The 8063-nt window shown below is 44.0% G+C and overlaps 1 long non-coding RNA gene across 1 annotated transcript; it reads right to left on the bottom strand.

Moving 5' to 3' along the window:
• Positions 1-2426: 2426 nt before the first annotated feature.
• LOC106613624 (uncharacterized) lies at positions 2427-7890 on the bottom strand. The gene is made up of 3 exons (XR_001330529.2): positions 7712-7890; positions 4926-5103; positions 2427-4742 (listed from the first exon to the last, which is right to left on the bottom strand). It is a non-coding gene; the product is annotated as an uncharacterized lncRNA (long non-coding RNA).
• Between the last annotated feature and the right edge of the window lie 173 nt (positions 7891-8063).

Below are 8063 nucleotides of genomic sequence, written 5' to 3'. Positions count from 1 at the left end.
GTCCAACATTTCCTAATCTCCCACCCCTTCTAATGTGACTATTCCCGATGCTTCTCCCTCTTTTTCCCCTGCCCCGCTACAAAGTTTCTTCCTGCAGGCAGTCACTGAGTCTGAGGTGCTAAAGGAGCTCTTGAAACTTGACCTCAACCCCTATCATTGCTAAGCCTATCTCCGACCTTTATGTCTCTCCTTTCTGGGGAGGATCACATTGCTTGGAAAGCAACCACGGTTCATCCTTTATTTCAAGAGGGAGTTCAAGCTGATCCTAACTGTTATAGGCCTATTTGTATTTTTCCCTGTTTATCAAAAGTGTTGGAAAAACTTGTCAATAATCAACTGACTGGCTTTCTTGATGTCTACAGTATTCTCTCTTGTATGCAATCTGGTTTCCACTCAGGTTATGGATGTGTCACTGCAACCTTAAAGGTTCTCAAGGATGTCACCATTGCCCTTGATTCTAAGCAATGTTGTGCTGCTATTTTTATTGACTTGGTCAAAGCTTTTGATACGGAAGACCATACCATTCTTGTGGGCCGGCTAAGGAGTATTGGTGTCTCTGAGGGGTCTTTGGCCTGGTTTGCTAACTACCTCTCTCAAAGAGTGCAGTGTATAAAGTCAGAAAATCTGCTGTCTCAGCCGCTGCCTGTCACAAAGGGAGTACCCCAAGGCTCAATCTTAGGCCCCACGCTCTTCTCAATTTACATCAACCACATAGCTCAGGCAGTAGGAAGCTCTCTCATCCATTTATATGCTGATTCAGATGACGTATTAATTGTTAATTATCCCTATAGGATATAGAAAGTATATACACTACATGACCAAAATCATGGGCATTTATATGGAGTTGGTCCCCCCTTTGCTGCTATAACAGCCTCCACTCTTCTGGGAAGGCTTTCCACTAGACGTTGGAACATTGCTGCGGGGACTTCCATTCAGCCACAAGAGCATTAGTGAGGTCGTGCACTGATGTTGGGCGATTAGGCCTGGCTCGCAGTCGGTGTTCCAACTCATCCCAAATGTGTTCGATGGGGTTGAAGTCAGGGCTCTGTGCAGGCCAGTCAAGTTCTTCCAAACCGATCTCAAAAAAACAATTTCTGTATGGACCTCGCTTTGTGCACGGGGCCATTGTCATGCTGAAACAGGAAAGGGCCTTCCCCAAACTGTTGCCACAAAGTTGGAAGCACTGAATCATCAAGAATGTAATTGTATGCTGTAGCATTAAGATTTCCCTTTACTGGAACTAAGGGGCCATGAAAAACAGCCCCAGACAATTATTCCTCCTCCAACCAAACTTTACAGTTGGCACTACGCATTGGGGCAGGTAGCGTTCTCCTGGCATCTGCCAAACCCATATTCATCCGTCGGACTGCCAGATGGTGAAGCGTGATTCATCACTCCAGAGAACGCATTTCCACTGCTCCAGAGTCCAATGGCTGCGAGTTTTACACCACGCCAGCCGACGCTTGGCATTGTGCATGGTGATCTTAGGCTTGTGTGTGGCTGCTTGGCCATAGAAACCCATTTCATGAAGCTCCTGAAGAACAGTTCTTGTGCTGACGTTGCTTCCTGAGGCAGTTTGGAACTCGGTAGTGAGTGTTGCAACCGAGGACAGAGGATTTTTACATGCTATGCACTTTAGCACTTGGTGATCACATTCTGTGAGCTTGTGTGGCCTACCACTTCGCGACTGAGTTCCATCATTTCAAGTTAGCTATTTATTCTTAATAATATCCCTTAGAAATGACTAATGAGCTGGCTGACCATTAGGCTGCATGACCCATATTCCAAGATCTGAGGCTGTAATAGCCTTCTCTCCATTTTTTAACCGACATTACATTTCAGTTCAAAACTTTAGCTTATTAGACACCTGTCAGTCCTACTTTGTGTCAAAAACAATAGTAAAAAGTATTATAGCAATGTACTATATAAAAAGGACTACATTTCCAGTCCTAGCATTAGGATAGAGGGGTGATAACATTAGGCTTACTGGCAGCACCTTCCTGCCCAGTGCCTACCTCTTCCCCTAAAAAAACATAATCTGATGTTTCCATGAGTTGTGCATTCAGTACATTTTTCTTATGTATTTTGCCCTTTATCTTACAAGGTATCTACACTGCACGTAATATGAACAATTACCATTCCTTGGAAGCCCAATAACTTATTTGAAAGTGGATGGGTACAAGTGATTTATCATCACAAACCTGGGGCGTCCGACCGCACCATCATGAAGGCTCAAGTCAAACCATTGTGTAATGGCATTCGTCGGAAGGAGTGGACCAAAGCACAGCGTGGTACGTGTTCATGATTTTTATTATCAAAAACACACACAAAAATAACAAAATGAAAAGCCAACAGTTCCGTCAGGTACACTACACAAAACAGAAAACAACTACCCACAAACACAGGTGGGAAAAAGGCTGCCTAAGTATGATTCCCAATCAGAGACAACGATAGACAGCTGCCTCTGATTGGAAACCATACGGCCAAAACAAAGAAATACATGACATAGAATGCCCACCCCACACCCTGACCTAACCAAATAGAGACATAACACAGCTCTCTAAGGTCAGGGCGGTCAGACATGGGTGGCTGTACACAGAGTCCTGGAGGTCAAGTGTCCTTTCAACTGGGCACAAGACAACAGCACTCTAGACGACTGGCTACAGAACAAGAGAGGGCATCTGGCAAGTGCAACTTCTTTGAGGAAGAACCACTTATCCAACACTCAGGTTGGTAAACATTTACACTGAATTATATAGCAGTTTGTCACGTCCTAACCATAGAAAGCTTTTATTTTCTATGGTAGAGTAGGTCAGGGCGTGACAGGGGGTCTTGTCTAGTTAAAATGTTCTATGTTGTGTGGTTCTAGTTTCTGTTTTTCTATGTTTTTTTGGGGGGGGGGGATGATCTCCAATTAGAGGCAGCTGGTCATCGTTGTCTCTAATTGGGGATCATATTTAAATTGTTGTTTTTTCCCACTAGGTTTTGTGGGAGATTATTTTGAGGTAGTGTATGTTTCACCTCTTCGTCACGGTTTGTTATTTTGTTTAGTAGTTTATTTGTATGTCTTGCATAGTTTCACAGTTATAATAAAATGTGGAACGATACACATGCTGCGCCTTGGTCTCCTTCATCATACGACAAACGTGACACAGTTATAAGGCAAAATGCATATCAACACAGTTCATAGTTGACCTAAATGTTGTCTGACATCAAAAAGTTCATAGGAGCATAGACTGCTACGCGGTGAGTCAGTTTTCACTATGTTTTGTTCAACACAGGCGCAGCTGCAGATGTTTGTGAAACAAGAACTGATTTCATCACGTGGACCCCCAAACAATGTGTAATTGTCCGTGTCCCGTGAGATGATGACTTCCTCACCAAGGCTCTGGACACAATAAACCGATTCTGGGCCAAGTATATCTACAACAAGATGGTTGGCACAGCCCATTTACAAGGTACAAACTCTAGGTTGTGATATAGGTCTACTGTATATTTATTTCATATACTGTAACTGATAGAATAAGAGATTGGGAATAAGTTAAGAAAACCAAGACTATGGGCTGAATTCAATCCGTATCGAGGAAGATCCACCTTTTATTAGCTCGTCTGAAATGTAAAGGCCATGTTCCCGTGTTCGCGGAGACTGCATTCGCGTTAAACGCTGCATATGTCGGCTCAATCGGAAATTACCTTTGCATTTTAATACGGATCTTCCGCGATACGGATTGAATACAGCCTTATATCTGGTTCCACGCTGGCTGTAAAAAAACATCAACAACCAAAAACAATTGACGGTGATGCGTTTCCTTCTTAGGAGACAGACTCCAGTCTACAGACAGTCCAGGGTGGAATACAGTGCAGAGAGGAAGAATGGGAAGCTGGTACATGAAGAAAAGTTAGGAATAGAGTAGTTCAGTCGAAGGACTCAACCCTGAATCATGTAATCGGTCTGGTGAAGAAAAAAAAAAAGATTGGCATTTCAGGACCCTTTTTAGGCATCCCTTTGGCTGTCACATTCATTTGTATTCTTGTAAACAACACTATCAGACATGTTCACCATTGCAGCACATACGTGTAGTATGTTGTCAACCATCGTCTCTTCTCGCTTGTCAACTTCATCCCTAAGGGTTCTTCAAGAAGCACAGTGGATGTTCCCCATGGAGGATATGGAATATTCCCTTCAGGACACCGTTTCACCCTCTCTATAGAATAAGAATCACCTCTAATCGCCATGTACATACATTTGACCTGGTGAAATGGTGCTACAGTGTATACAATAGACAGAATATGGACAGAACTTACCCATAGTCTAATTGTAGTACATACACATAATACACAATAGTAAGTAATTTAAGTAAAAATGTATACAATGTAAAGTGTGTGGGTGCAAATAGCTAATGCAGTTGATGAGTTGTCAGAGATATACACTGACTGTACAAATCATTAAGAAAACCTGCCATGACATACACTGACCAGGTGAATGCAGGTGAAAGCTATGCCATCTTATTAATGTCACTTGTTAAATCCTATTAAATCAGTGTAGATGAAGAGGAGGAGACAGGTTAAGCACCTTTGAAGGGGGTATGGTAGTACGTGCCAAGTGCACCCTCAGCAGTTTCCTGTGTGTATCAAGAATGGTCCACCACCCAAAGGGCATCTTAGCCAACTTGTCACAACTGTGGAAAGCACTGGAGTCAACACATACCAATATGAATCCACCTCTTTAAGACAGCCAAGATCTGAAATCACAACAAAAAACAAACAGCCACGATCAGAAATAAATCAAAATATTACCAGGATTATATACAGTCTGGGTGCCAGATCTCTTTGAGCTGTTTTGCAAACTCCTCTCGTCAAAGAAACAATAGTTGTCAGAACAGCTTAGAGTCCAGGCACCCAGGCATAGCCTACATAATACATACCTGATCGCCAGGATGATGATATTGTGGCGAGATAAAGTCAGACTCTGAAAATCTTCACATCTGAAGCACGACCACCGCAGCCTTTCGACAGGTACAGTATGTGATACTGCCAGCAGGACTACAAGCTATGAAATGCTTCACAGTTGTCCATTTATTGTAGTTTGAGTACAGTTGTGCCCTGTAAAATAAATAATCATAGGCAATATTAGAAGTGGGATTAATGATAGTAGACCCTTGAACAGCAGGCACATGTGCAGAGATAGAGCTAATGCAATCGTCACATCACACAGTGTTACTGTTTCTACCTAATAACTCTCATTAGACGAAAGACCATTGAAAGAAAACGTGTTTGTCTGAATTTTCACGTCCTGACCATAGAAAGCTTTTATTTTCTATGGTAGAGTAGGTCAGGGTGTGACAGGGGGTTTTGTCTAGTTTAAATTTTATATGTTGTGTGGTTCTAGTTTCTGTATTTATACACTGCTCAAAAAAATAAAGGGAACACTTAAGCAACACAATGTAACTCTAAGTCAATCACACTTCTGTGAAATCAAACTGTCCACTTAGGAAGCAACACTGATTGACAAATTTCACATGCTGTTGTGCAAATGGAATAGACAACAGGTGGAAATTATAGGCAATTAGCAAGACACCAAAAATAAAGGAGTGGTTCTGCAGGTGGTGACCACAGACCAATTCTCAGTTCCTATGCTTCCTGGCTGAGGTTTTGGTCACTTTTGAATGCTGGCGGTGCTTTCACTCTAGTGGTAGCATGAGACGGAGTCTACAACCCACACAAGTGGCTCAGGTAGTGCAGCAGCTCATCCAGGATAGCACATCAATGCGAGCTGTGGCAAGAAGGTTTACTGTGTCTGTCAGCGTAGTAGGCGCTACCAGGAGACAGGCCAGTACATCAGGAGACGTGGGGGAGGCCGTAGGAGGGCAACAACCCAGCAGCAGGCCCGCTACTTCCGCCTTTGTGCAAGGAGGAGCAGGAGGAGCACTGCCAGAGCCCTGCAAAATTACCTCCAGCAGGCCACAAATGTGCATGTGTCTGCTCAAACGGTCAGAAACAGACTCCATGAGGGTGGTATGAGGGCCCGACGTCCACAGGTGGGGGTTGTGCTTACAGCCCAACACCGTGCAGGACATTTGGCATTTGCCAGAGAACACCAAGATTGGCAAATTCGCCACTGGCGCCCTGTGCTCTTCACAGATGAAAGCAGGTTCACACTGAGCACATGTGACAGACGTGACAGAGTCTGGAGACGCCCGTGGAGAACGTTCTGCTGCCTGCAACATCCTCCAGCATGACCGGTTTGGCGGTGGGTCAGTCATGGTGTGGGGTGGCATTTCTTTGGGGGGCCGCACAGCCCTCCATGTGCTCGCCAGAGGTAGCCTGACTGCCATTAGGTACCGAGATGAGATCCTCAGACCCCTTGTGAGACCATATGCTGGTGCGGTTGGCCCTGGGTTCCTCCTAATGCAAGACAATGCTAGACCTCATGTGGCTGGAGTGTGTCAGCAGTTCCTGCAAGAGGAAGGCATTGATGCTATGGACTGGCCCGCCCGTTCCCCAGACCTGAATCCAATAGAGCACATCTGGGACATCATGTCTCGCTCCATCCACCAACGCCACGTTGCACCACAGACTGTCCAGGAGTTGGCGGATGCTTTAGTCCAGGTCTGGGAGGAGATCCCTCAGGAGACCATCCGCCACCTCATCAGGAGCATGCCCAGGCGTTGTAGGGAGGTCATACAGGCACGTGGAGGCCACACACACTACTGAGCCTCATTTTGACTTGTTTTAAGGACATTACATCAAAGTTGGATCAGCCTGCAGTGTGGTTTTCCACTTTAATTTTGAGTGTGACTCCAAATCCAGACCTCCATGGGTTGATAAATTGGATTTCCATTGATTATTTTTGTGTGATTTTGTTGTCAGCACATTCAACTATGTAAAGAAAAAAGTATTTAATAAGATTATTTCATTCATTCAGATCTAGGATGTGTTATTTTAGTGTTCCCTTTATTTTTTTGAGCAGTGTATGTTTTTTGGGGGATGATCTCCAATTAGAGGCAGCTAGTCATCGTTGGCTTTAATTGGGGATCATATTTAAGTTGTTGTTTTTTCCCACTAGGTTTTGTGGGAGATTATTTTGAGGTAGTGTATGTTTCACCTCTTCGTCACGGTTTGTTATTTTGTTTTGTAGTTTATTTGTATGTCTTGCATAGTTTCACAGTTATAATAAAATGTGGAACGATACACACACTGTGCCTTGGTCTCCTTCATCATACGACGAAATGAAATGGCATTTTATTTTATTTTTACATTGTGCTCGGCTTATGACCAGTAGGTCTAATAGCTACACCTCAGGCTCTCACTAATTTAGACCCAAGCCAAGGTGGGGAGCTCCGACCCAATTTCTGCTCTTTACCCCGTGTACTCAACAGGCCAACACAACACATTTCACTATCTCTTAGACAGGTTAACAAATGTACTTTCAGGATGGCTTTCACTCCACCCTTTTCGTTTATAACCGATTACAATGTTAGACTCAATGATTTACCTATACACCATTGGTCGGACTTGAGATAGCTAACGTTAGCTGCAAGCTACTCTCTTCGCTCCGGGCCGCAGTCTAACGTTACTTCTAACTAGAGTTGACTGAAAGCATACGGGGAAAAACTGGATAGCGCTCTTTGTTATACACAAACATACCAATCAACCGCGGAAGACACAACTACACACCCTGTCTAATGTAAACAACAATGCATTTTCTTACCTGTAATGAAGTGTTTACTACACACGTAGTGTGTGTGACGAAGACGGGTGCCACAGGCTACCTAGAGGTGGACTACAGAGTTTCCCACGACCGAGTTTGGGAAACCCTGGACTAGAGCACAGCACTCTTCTGTGAGGCTCTGTTTTAGGATTTAGTAGAGTTAGAAACCCGGGGTCTGGGGTGTAGCTCTAATAAGAGGAACACCCCAGACCTCGGGTTTTTATTAGAGGTACACCCCATTACACAACAACTTTTGGGCATGTTCTCGTTATTTGACAGAAAGCTTCAAAAGTACCGCTGAAAGAAGCCAACTTTGAATGACTGTCTATGGGACGAACCGGAACGTGTCCCC

Source organism: Salmo salar, chromosome ssa10, assembly GCF_905237065.1.
Source record: "Salmo salar chromosome ssa10, Ssal_v3.1, whole genome shotgun sequence".
Lineage (NCBI taxonomy): Eukaryota > Metazoa > Chordata > Actinopteri > Salmoniformes > Salmonidae > Salmo > Salmo salar.
Note: the sequence above shows the minus strand (reverse complement) of the source record. Positions and strands in the feature narration are given on the sequence as shown.